Source organism: Halichoerus grypus, chromosome 7 (assembly GCF_964656455.1).
Source record: "Halichoerus grypus chromosome 7, mHalGry1.hap1.1, whole genome shotgun sequence".
Lineage (NCBI taxonomy): Eukaryota > Metazoa > Chordata > Mammalia > Carnivora > Phocidae > Halichoerus > Halichoerus grypus.
In genome coordinates this window covers 28,241,461-28,253,649 of record NC_135718.1, presented here as the reverse complement: position 1 = coordinate 28,253,649, position 12,189 = coordinate 28,241,461, and the positions used below count along the sequence as shown (strand labels likewise).

The following is a 12,189-nucleotide window of genomic DNA, read 5'->3' as shown; positions in this document are numbered from 1 at the left end:
TAGAAATCATTAAGGGATGGTGATTGTTATGCTGTTAGGTTTTTCAACCACATATTTCACTTTCAGGTGGTACCTATTTAATCCATGCTGTGATAGATCTTTTTGTTTGTTCATTTATTCATTCAACAAAAATATATTGAATACTTCGTGTCAAGCTCTGGTATGGGGCTAGATAGTAAGACAGGCAAGATCCCAGTCTCATGGTCAGTGTGTGTGTGTGTGTGTGTGTGTGTGTGTGTGTGTATAAGAGGCAGAAAATAAACAGTGAATACCTAATGACTGAGACATTTTCAGGTTCTATTTATGAAGAAATAAACCAGTATGTGGTGATAGAGACTGGCCCAAGGTAGGCTAGGGTGGGTTGGGGTGGCTGATTTGGATTGGGGGTCAGACATGGCCTGTCTTGTGCAAGTGACAAATTTATTTGAGTTCTGCATCAGCAAAGGAGTCAGGGGAATCTCTGGGAACAGAGAGCAAGCAGTCAGGCAGATGCAGTGCCAGCTGGCTGGTCTGGGGACTGGAGAGCCGGCCAGTGCAGGAGCTTGGAGACCAAGGAGGCCACACACGTCTGAGAGGAGGGTAGGGAGGTGGCACATGCCTCGTTCATTTGGCAAGTAGTTCAGATTTTATTCCAAGAGTAAGGACAAGCTTTAAACAGAAGGATGGCATGAAGTGAGTGCTTCCTTCTCCTAAAAGCTCCTTTGCAGTCCAATGGCTCCAGATTTTTGTTAGTCACATTACTTGATGCTGTAAGATTTATATTCAGTTCTGTGTTCAATTCTCACAAGTGTTGAGCTGTCTTTTAGATTTAAAGTGGTATAGTGTTTATCATCATTGTTTAAAAACTGTGTCTTCTCTTTCTCACTTCCTCCTCCCTTGGTTTTCTTTCAGAAAAAAAAATAATTTTATTGTTTCCTATCATTACATATTAAAGAGCAAATCTGTAGAGACGAGAAAAGACCTCAACAGAAATATAATTTAAACATGAAAAAAGTTCTTTTTTCCAAGGTATTAGGTTGATACCTTTTCAAAGTGCATTTGTCTGGCCTTTGCAGTAACTTTTGTTTACTTGTCAAAGCCTGCCATAAAATCAAGCCTGTCGGTGTCTTGTCTATTCTACCATTCTTGCAATAGAGTCCTCATAAAAAGCCATGTACTGTTCGTGCTTCAAGGCTGTGCTGAGCTCTTTGTAATGGCTTTATTTTTCTCTCTTATTTTTCTTCTATAATTCTTCCTTCAGCCACCTCCCTGATATTCTGCCTTCCTGAATGCTTTTCTTTATATTCTGATTTTCCAGGAGTGTTCTCTGCCCCTCAACCCCCTACAGCCATTAGGATTAGATAGAAAAGTCCAACTGATTGTAACTTTACTTCTTTCTCAAGTGAATGGAGTTTGGAAGCAAGCAGTTCAAGACCATTGCGATCATCAAATGGCCCAGGCCCCTTCTAGTTTGTTGCTCTAGCAATCTTAGTTAACAGACATGCACCTTATGTGTGGACAGATGTTCCAACCCCACCATCATATTTACATTCCAGCCACTAGGAAGGAACCCACCTTCTTCCTTGAAAAGCAAACTTCCCACCCTCACACACTGCTGGTGGAAACAGATAAATGGGATGTGGTGTATACATGTTCAGCAAAAAAAAAAAAAAAATGAAGTACTAATACATGCTATAACATGGATGAACCTTGGAAACATTATGCTAAATGAAAGAAGCCAGTCACAGAAAACCTACATATTACATCACTCCATTTGTATGTGGTGTATGCATTATATCTCAATAAAACTGCTGAAACAATAAAAACAAAAGCAAATTTCCCAGTTTTACACATGGCTTCCACTTCCATCTCATAGGCTAGAAGGTAGTCACGTGGTCATGCCTATATGCAAGGGAAGCTGGTAAATGTAGTCTTTATCCCAGACAGCCATGAGCCCAGCTAAAAACCAAAAGTTCTGTTCCAATAAAAAGAGAGGACAGAGACTGCAGAACACTGATCATCTCTGACCCACCTTAGTCAGACCTTAGACCTTGTCAGTCTACCCACAGAGGGTCACTGGATGTACTTTCCAGGAACATGACACTTAATTTTAGGTAAATTGATCACTTTTCCAGAGTCTATGCAGGGATGTGTTGGCTTTGTGTGCTCACATATTTTAGATCAAAATTAATTTCATTTGGCAGTCATTCTTTATAGTTTTGTTTTATAACATTTTCCTTGTTTATTGAAAGTGGAAGGTGTTTTTAACTTTTTGCTTTCAGTTGGTTTCAAAAGTTGGAAGTGAATTCAAAATGCCCCTTTCCTACTATTTTTAACTCCAGTTTTTCAGGATAAATACTCTTGAATACATTTTTTTTTCTAAATGCAGCTCTTCTGGGATTTTGTAGAAGCTAAAGTCCTTCTGGGCTTTCCTCTACTTTTTGAATCCAGCCCAGCCCCCAGTGTTGGACTTTCAGTGCTCTCTAGAGACAGGCTGTTCTTCTCCAGATACACTCCCCTCCCACCTCACCTGCCACCCCCCACACACTGCTTGTCGGGTCTCACTTTTCAATAAAGGTTCTGTATAAGCTGTAGAGTGCTATGTATACATCGGCTGTATTTATTAATTTCTTACTGCCTGGATTAGAATGCTTTTCCCTTTTGCCTGTTCCTCAGGGACCTCAAATGCAACCCCTTTGAATCTAAACACAGCATTTCTTATCCCTTAGCCGCTCTTTTTGGGAAATGGCACCACCTGTTGCCCAAGTCGAAAACATGGGAGCCGTTCTGAATGCTCCCTTCTTACCCATTTGCCAAACGTACTCACTCACTGAGGCCTCTCCACTCTCTTTCCTGATGATCCTCACCACTGCCCTTGCTCTTCACCTCCACGGCCACCGCCTCGGTTCTGTTCTCAATCATCCTGGACTGGATCTGCCTTCCTGCCTTCCAAACCCCTCTGGCTGCACATGTCACACAGCAGCCAGCCCCATTTTTCTTCCGTGCAAACCACACCTAGTCTCCTGCTCGCCACTCCCGTCACTGTTCAGATCCTTTATTGGTTCTCCACTCTCCTCAGTTAAGTTCAAACCTCTTTGCCTGGCAAAAAGGCCCTCCAAGGCCTGGTGTTTACTGCCTGTCCCACATCAGATTGTCTCTCTTCCCCAATGTCTCTCCTTCCTGCTAACCATACCAAGCAACCCACAGTCTTGCAAAAGCCTCTGCGGTACTGCCCCCAATCTTTAAAAATTATGGTAAAATACACCAACAGAAAAGAGGTTGGGATCTCCTCTCTCTCCATCTGGAAGCTGACTCCTATTTGTGTTTCAAAACTAAGTTCAGGCATCATTTTCTCTAAACCTTTCCTTTCACTTACCCCTGGTCTGATTTCAGTGTCCTTCGTGTTTCCATAAAACTCTGTGCATACTTCTCTACAAACATAGCATGACGCCATAATTGTTGGCTTATTTGTTTGTTTTCCCTTAAGTCCATGGACAATATCTCATTTCTGGATTCCCAGTCCCACGCCTATACTTGAATTATGTAACAGAATTAAACAAATGTTGAAAAGCAATAACTAATAATGAACTATCTCCCCTGCATTTACATTTTGTTGACTTTAGAACAGGGCAGGAAATGACTAAGTGGAATTCCAGAAACCCAGGCTCTTCCATATGCCCCCACTAACCCTACTCCCAATAGGGCAATCATTGGTTCAGTGACATGTTGACTCAGACTGCCCTCCAGCCAGTGGAAAGCAGGCATAGCAAGGACTCTGAATCCGTTCTGTGTACCAGTATTGCCCAATTTGTCAATAGCCTGTACCTGTGTAATCCTCCTTGTTGGAGTAGAGTGGTTCTTTCTGAGTTTGAAAAAAACTAATGTAATGTGTGTTTACTGATATGACATCATATTAGGTATCAGGGTATTAGGCAGAAGGTTAACTGAAAAAGAGGAGCCTGACTCTAAGTGATCTGGTCAACTGGGATGAAGGGACTAATGTATGTCAAACTTTGAGCAGCCTGCTAACTGGACCAGTAACGGACCATGGGTCCAAATGTAGTAGGGGGCAACTATATTTTATTGATTATAAGGTGCTCTTATTTCACATTTTAATGTCTCTGAAACTGGAATGTATTTAAATTCAGAGAAACATAATATTATAATAAGAAGTATAAGAGAAATCCAATGTCACTATTATACCAGAGAAATATAATAACAAATATTAATTGATTGAATAGTGCCTAAGCCTGGAATTTCATACATTAATCCAGGAAACAGAGTGGGAAAAAACAATGAGTGGCTTACAAAGAATGTCTAAAAACTTAAATTTGCATTGACTATGGGAGATTTTTCAGTGACCTGAGAGTAAAAACCATCACTTATGAGCTCCTTCTAATTGTCAGAGAAAATACATACATTTCACTCATCCTCAACCTCCTAACCTTGGAAGGTAGGCGTTATTAATTCTACTTTTTAGTGAAGATTGAGAAAGTCTGGTCCTGCCCAAAGTCACATGGCTAGAATATGTCACAAACGACCAGATTTCAAAATCTGTTAGCTTTGTTTTATTCTATGGTCCCTCCTGAAGCAAGCACTAACCCTAAAGATAAAAATAATCGTTATCTAAGACTGGAAGAAAATTTTTTTCAGTTTGAGTAATTGGATCATCATTGAAGATCAAACCTATCCCTTCCATGTTAGAAACTAACAGAGAAGGTCGATAGGAAAGAGGCCTGAGCAAGCTTCTTGAGTTTGGCTTATAGGAGCCCTGAGAATGGAAATCCATGAGGGTTATTTCATCCCAAACAACCATAAATATGATGTTGAGTCCAGCTTCATGAAAAAATCAGAACTAGAACTGCCTACTCTGAATACAACGTTGGTACCAATTATGTAAAGGTCTGGAGACTTAAACTTTGACATCACTGAGACCAAAGGTATTTTGCCCTAAATCTTTCTCACTGTGATTGCAAATTTGTAGAATTACCTACTGTCTACCTGACAGGACCTATGCCTGGTATCAAATTTTTCTCTTATATCAACATCACTTCAGTCCAGCCAGAGTTCACCAACCCCCCTTGGAAACTCTAGATTAGACTGTTGACTCCCCAAAAGTGGCCCAATTCCTTCCAGTTCTGGTTGTGCCTGGTACTGGGATTTTTCCCTTCTCCTTATTGGCCTGTTCCAATTCTGTACTTCTGATTTTCCAGCATGCCTTCTGCTGGGATATTGTCTTGAACCTGAATCTTGACACTGCATGCCCTGAGGCAGGGTTTAGAAAATTACCTATGAAAGCCATGAAGTACTTACTAGCCATCATGCTTCTATTTTATCAGGACAATTTGTGCTAATTATTATTTTGCGCTTGTATATATATTCTTTTTTTAAAGAAGTTTTATTAAGATATAATTCACATACTATAAAATGCACCCATTTAAGTGTACAGTTCAGTGGTTTTTAGAAAACGAGTCGTACAGTCATCACCGCAATCTAATTTTAGAATATTATCATCACTCTGTTCCCCCTCCAACCCCCCCCCCCGGAGAAAACACTATGCTCATTTGCCATCACTTTCCAGCCCTAAGCAACCATGAATCCACTTTCTGTCTCTATAAATTTGCCTGTTATGGACATTTTACATAAATGGAATCATACAATATGTGATCTTTTGTGTCTGGCTTCTTTCATTTAGCATAATGTTTTCGAGGTTCATCCACATTGTAGCGTGTATCTGTACTTCTTTCCCTTTTAATGGCCAGATAATATTCCATTGTATGGCTCTTCTACATTTTGTTTATCCATTCACCAGTAGATAATAAACATTTGGGTTGTTTCCACTTTTTGGTTATTATGAATATCGCTATTATGAATACTCTTGTACAAGTTCTTGTGTGGACGTGTTTTATTTGTCCTGGGTATACACCTTGGAGTGAAATTGTTAGTCATATGGTAATTCTACACTTAGCACTTTGAGGAACTGCCAAACAGTTTTCCAAAGTGGCTGCACCATTTTACATTCCTAGCAGAAATTTATGAAGATTCTAACTTCTCCCTATTTTTGTAAGTACCTGTTCTTATCTTTATTTTAGCCATCCAAGTGGGTGTGAAGTGGTATCTCATTGTGGCTTTGATTTGCATTTCTCTGGTAACTAACGATCTTGAGAATATTTTCATTTGTTTATTGGATATTTGTATATCATCTTTGGAGAAATGTCTATTCAAGCCCTTTGCCCATTTTTAAATTGGTTGTCTTTAATTACTGAGTTACCAGAGTTCTTTATATATTCTGGGTACAAATCCCATATTGTATATGGTTTGCAAATATCTTTTCCCATTCTGTGGGTTGTCTCTTCACTTTTTTGATATTGTCCTTTGAAGCACAAAAGTTTAAAATTTTGATGAAATCTAATTTATGTTTTTGTTGTTGTTGTTGTTACTTGTGTTTTTGGTGTCATTTCAAGAACCTACTGCCTAACTCAAGGTCATGAAGATTTACTCCTGTTTTTTCTTCTAAGAGTTTTATAGTTTTAACTCTCACATTTAGGTCTATGAGCCACTTGGAGTTAATTTTTGTGTATGGTTTAAGGAAGAGGTCCAACTTCATTCTTTTGCATGTGAATATCCAGTTGTCCCAGCCCCATTTGTGGAAAAGACTATTCTTTCCCTATTAAGTTGTCTTGATACCTTTGTTGAAAATCAATTGACCATAAGTGTGAGGTTTTATTTCTGGATCTTCAACCTATATGTCTATCTATACACCAGTGTCACACAGTGTTAATTACTGTAGTTTTGTAGTTTGTTTTTTCTCCAACTACAATTTTTTTTTAATAAAGAGAATTACAAAACATGGAAAAATCAGCTCAGAAAGTCCACTTACTTCTTTAGTAGATCATTTTTTGACACAGTAACATGAATTTTAAATACTATTACATAAAGCATGATGGAGAAAAGAAATTTTGCTTTATAATTAGAAAAGTCACAATAAAACTTGCCAAGAAAAACAAAAACAAAAACAAGCCATTTTGAAAATAAACACAGTCCATGCCAAACTAGTATAAGATGAAGCCAGGAGTCTTCAAAAGGAAAAAACTTTCTTCCCAATATTTTCTCTCCTTTTTATGGTTTCTGAAATTGGGAGACTGTCAAATTCAAAGGTTGCTGAGCTGTTCTGATTTGGCTCTTTTGGTATCTGTTTTTTCACCACGCTTGTGCTTGGATTTATCTTCTTCCTTAACATCTACTTTTTTTGTCCTCAGTTTCCTTCCTGTCTTCTTCAGTTCTAGTTTTCTTTGCACTTTCCTTATGATAGCCATATTTCTAATGACCTCCTTTTCCTTCATCCTCAGAATCTGAGAAGCCCTTATCACAAGCTATCTGTTTATCTGGTATTCAAACAGAAATTCTCTTGTCTGAATCTTCTCCATCTTTATCTCCACTGTCTTCATGAACAGCATCTTCTGGAATAGTTTGTATCTGGATGCCAGGTACATGAGGTAGCATGTGTAAATTTTCAAAAAAATGCTGTTTTATCTTTTCTATATATTCCATAGTGTTCTGGTTTGTCATGTTTGAAGGACTAATATGTAGTTTGTAGTCTGGTCCAAAATACTAAAAGTAATCATTATATGGCCATTCACTGGGAACTTCACAATTGAGGGCAACTGCAGTTGTCCAATATCGAGCAACATTACATATTGTATGTCCAATATCGAGCAACATTACATATTGTCTATCCACCTCCCCCAAGCATCAGTAATGGCATATTGAAAGTTTTTACCACTTCTACACATTTAGCATGACCTTTGACTGTCAGCTTGAAGCAACCAAGTCTATCACCAGTGAGTCTGCACCACACTATGACACCACAGCACTAAGTTGATACATCTCTATCACTTTTAGGATAATAGGCTTACATAACTTCCCATGACTCATCATCTATACCATCTCTCACTGGAAAGTTGACAGCAGAGTATTTGCCTTTTTCTGTACCAATATCCCTAGAGTCTCCTGTTCCAGGTAAGTATTCCCCATATTTATGGAATAATAGTCATTAAATGATCTGCTGCTTAAAAGCTTCTTGAGTACCATCACCATGATGAATATCAATAATAATATATAAGACTCTGATGATACTTCAGTAATTCAAGGATGGCAAGTACAATATCATTAACACAACAGAATCCTATTCTTCTGATTTCTTAGTATGATGTAATCCTCCACCCCAGTTAACAGCCATGTTGGTTTGTTGTTGGTTTAACTTCACAGCCCCAAGCACCAGTTGAGAGCTTATAAAACACAGTCCATCAGACTCTGGACAATCATCTCCAACACTAAATTTCTGCATCTGCTTACTATACTCAGACATGTTATCTGGTCTTACTGAACGTAAACATTTGATGTATTCACCACTGTAGTATTTTGTCATTTCTTCAGCAGTGGTTTTATGGGACTGTATATTTCCATTTTTCTATATAAGCCATAATTTAGCAGCAAGTTACAGGTCATGAGGATTCTGAGGTTTCATGGGCTGACCCTGTCAATAATAATAATTTCCAGTATCACCATCATAGTAGTAGCTGACTTTCTTCTTGCCACCTCCCTTACACTAGGCCATGGACTCCCAGACCACAGCCAGCCCCCAGCTCTGGCTCCTTCTGCTCCTGCTGCTGGGCCTCAATCCAACTTGGGGGTGGCAGTGCCATAGAGAAGGGCAGGCTGGCAGATGGAGAGAAAAGGGTGATGGGAGGGCTCAAGAGCACCTAGTGTATACAGTAAAATATTGACTGATTATCTCTGTAGGGTAACATTTTCATTTTTTTGCTTTTTGCTTTTCTGCATTTTCCACTTTTTATGTTGAACACCTACTATCATTGTAATTAGAAGCAAAACATATCAACTGTTATTTTTGAAAATACTAACCAAATGATTGGGTGAGATAATAAGGGGGAAAAAATGTGTGCTGACCAATCCTGTTATTTTTATGAACTTATGGAAAATAGTAACTGGGAGCCAACCGTCTCCGGCACAGAGGCGAGGGTATATGGAGTTCTGAATTTCACAGAGGAAGAAAGAAGATAAAATGGCCAAGGTCTTTTTGATGGCCCCTGGCTCTAAGAATTAGAAAATTAATAATGGTTAATAGTTTACAAAAAAGAAAGGAACTTGTACATTTTGTTTTGGAAAGGTATTACAAAGGGGAGATCAACAAAAGTTTGCAGAAACAAATTCTTTTGTCATCTGGTAATACATGATATCTGATTTGGATTGACTTTCTTTGGTTTCTTTAAAAACCTGCATTGTACTCAATTACCAAACAAAATAGTTCCTGGATGACTTACCTGATCTTACTGGTGTACAGATTTAATCGTTTCATCCAGATTTGGAGAGTTCTAACAATTTGATTTGATTGACTTTGCTATCACCAGTGGATTACTTAGTTACGCCATAAATTCAGTGAAGCTAAAAATTGTCCAGAATGTGCACATGTATGACTTCGGTGGATTTATTTGTATTTACCATTGAAAAAAGGCACAAAGCATTCTGTTTACCTGAAGCTGCTATTTTTATCCAAAAAGTGTCCTGGATCAAACTTCTCTAGATTGGGAAACTCCTTGCAATTGAAAAAAACAGACAGTAATGCAATACAGTAGTGCCCTGGAACCAAGAAATGGGAGAGTAGAATGTTACTTTATCACACTTATCCTTGGTTCTTTAAAAAAAAAAAAAAAATCTAACACTCTTAATTATAGTGGATTGAATAGGACTGAGCACTCTTAAACTAGCCTCATGAGTGGTTGTCTAGTTATGGCTATTTTACACACACTCTCATACATTACCTTTTACTGAATAATAAGATGGTTGTCAGTGGGAAGAACAATATTATGGTCAATGTGCAATAATCAATTGTTGAAAAACTAGGGCTTGCAACCTATATTGTCTAGACAACGAACTTTACTGGAATTGCTGCCTCAAATCGGGAGCTTACATCTCACAATTTTTTTCTTTCTGAATCCAGATATGAATGAGAAAATGAGATATAAAATTGCTGAATCAAACCCTACTTCCCTCACTTATAAAATGGGGTGGGGGTAACCAAAACAGGCTTTCTTCTTTTTTTCCCAAAAGATCGTGAGGATTAAATGATAAAATAATAACGATAACCACAATTTATATTGGGGCCTTCACATTTACCTGATACTACACTTAGTTTTTTAGAAATCTCATTTAATCTTCACTTCAACCACATCCAGTAGGCTCTCTCTTTGTTCATATGGTATAAACAAGGAAACTGACATTCAGAAAGAAGAAATAATTTGAAGTTAGACTTTTAGCAAGTGGCATGGTTAAACCCGAACCAGGTTCTGATTATAAAGCATACCTACTATTTAAGTGAAAGCTTCCTTTTTCATTTTTACTTTATTTTGCATTTCCTTAAACATTACTTTACAATAATTGGAGTAGATAATACATGCACATGGTATAAAATATAAAAAAATGTACAAAAATGTGGAAAGTGAAAATGAATCTCTTCTTTTCCTATACTCTTTTGGTTTCCTTCTTGATATAATCACTGTTACCCACTTATGATATATCCTTTGGGAGATAGCTTACAGATTTAAAAAAAAAAAGACACATATATACATCCCCCACTATTTTCACACAAACAGCAGTATCCTATGGTGTTCTGTCACTTGCTTTGTATTCCACTTTATCGAAATAAGGGAATTTTAAAAATTCTTTGGAAATGAACATTCAGGGATCTTCCAGTCTTTAAATATCAAAAATACTGCTATGATGCATATTCTTACTTTGGGGGAGGTATTCATGAAGGATAAATTCCTAGTAGTGAAAGTGCTTTTTAAATTATGTTTTGAATTTTGATGAATACTGCCACATTGCCTTCCATAGAGGTATTTTACACTTTACAGTTTAACATTCTCTGTGCATATATTTGAGCCACCACGAATAAATTTTCGTGTAAGATGTGAGCTAGGGATATATATTTTTTCCAACTCCCCCAGAGTTTTCCGAACTCTATCGAATAATCCATATTTTCCCTCTGGGTTACAAGGAAAAACGCACCTTTATCATGTACTAAGTTTCCATATAAAGTTCAGTTTATTTTTATACTTTAATTGATCTATTAAAGCTATAGTACTCAGCTTCAATAACTGTGATTTTAAGATTTTATTTGAGAGAGAGACAGAGTGAGCAGGGGGAGGAGCAGAGGGAGAGGGACAAGCAGACTCCGCACTGAGCATGAAGATGGATATGGGGCTTGATTCCACGGCCCTGAGATCACGACCTGAGCAGAAATCACTACAAAAAACTTACTACATCCTCAATGCACATGAGTCGGACACTTAACCAACTGAGCCACCCAGGTGCTCCAATAACTGTGACTTTATATTTTAACATTAGGTAGGGCTATTGTGACTATTTTTTAAAAATTTTCCCTATCAAATTTGGGATGTTAGTTTAGTTCCAAAAAATACCTGGTTGATATTTTTGAGATTTCATAAATGTATAGATTGATTTGGGGATAATTGCTCTCTCTTCCTTCCCATAGAATAAGTTAATTTATTAAAAACCTTACATCCTCTCTTTAACAGCTTGAAGTTTTTTCTATAGATCTTGAAATTTCTTGTTTATTCCCAAGTATTTTATCCTGGTTTTTATTATCAAAAACTTGTCTTCATTATATTTTTTATTTTATATAGGGTAGCAATTGATTGTTTTAAAATAATAAATTTGTGGGGCACCTGGGTGTTGTTTAAGTGTCTGACTCTTGATTTCAGCTCAGGTCATGACCTCAGGGTCGTGAGATCGAGCCCCATGTTGGGCTCGTTGCTCAGCTTGGAGTCTGCTTGAGATTCTCTCCTTCTCTGCCCCTCTCCGTGCTCACGCTGTCTCTAAAGTAAATAAATAAAATCTTTAATAAATTTGTACCTAACCAGTGAATAATTCTATTTTTGCAATCATGTTCAGGAAATTTTCTTGTACTTTACAGGTACAATTGTTTCATCTACAAATTTGCCTTCTTTAAAATTTTTTCTTATCTCATTCCCTTTTTCTAATTCTAGTAATGGTAGATAGACTTTATTCCTGGTATTAATGGGGATCCTTTTAGTCTTTTATCAATTAGCCTGATTTAAGAAATGTTTTCTCTAAGGAGCTAGTCATCCATTCCCATTTTATTAAGGGTTT

The 12,189-nt window shown here is 37.6% G+C and overlaps 1 pseudogene; it reads right to left on the bottom strand.

Annotated features, from left to right (window-relative positions):
- Window positions 1–6,967: 6,967 nt before the first annotated feature.
- On the bottom strand, window positions 6,968–8,596 carry LOC118518333 (histone deacetylase 2 pseudogene; annotated as a pseudogene).
- Window positions 8,597–12,189: the final 3,593 nt, after the last annotated feature.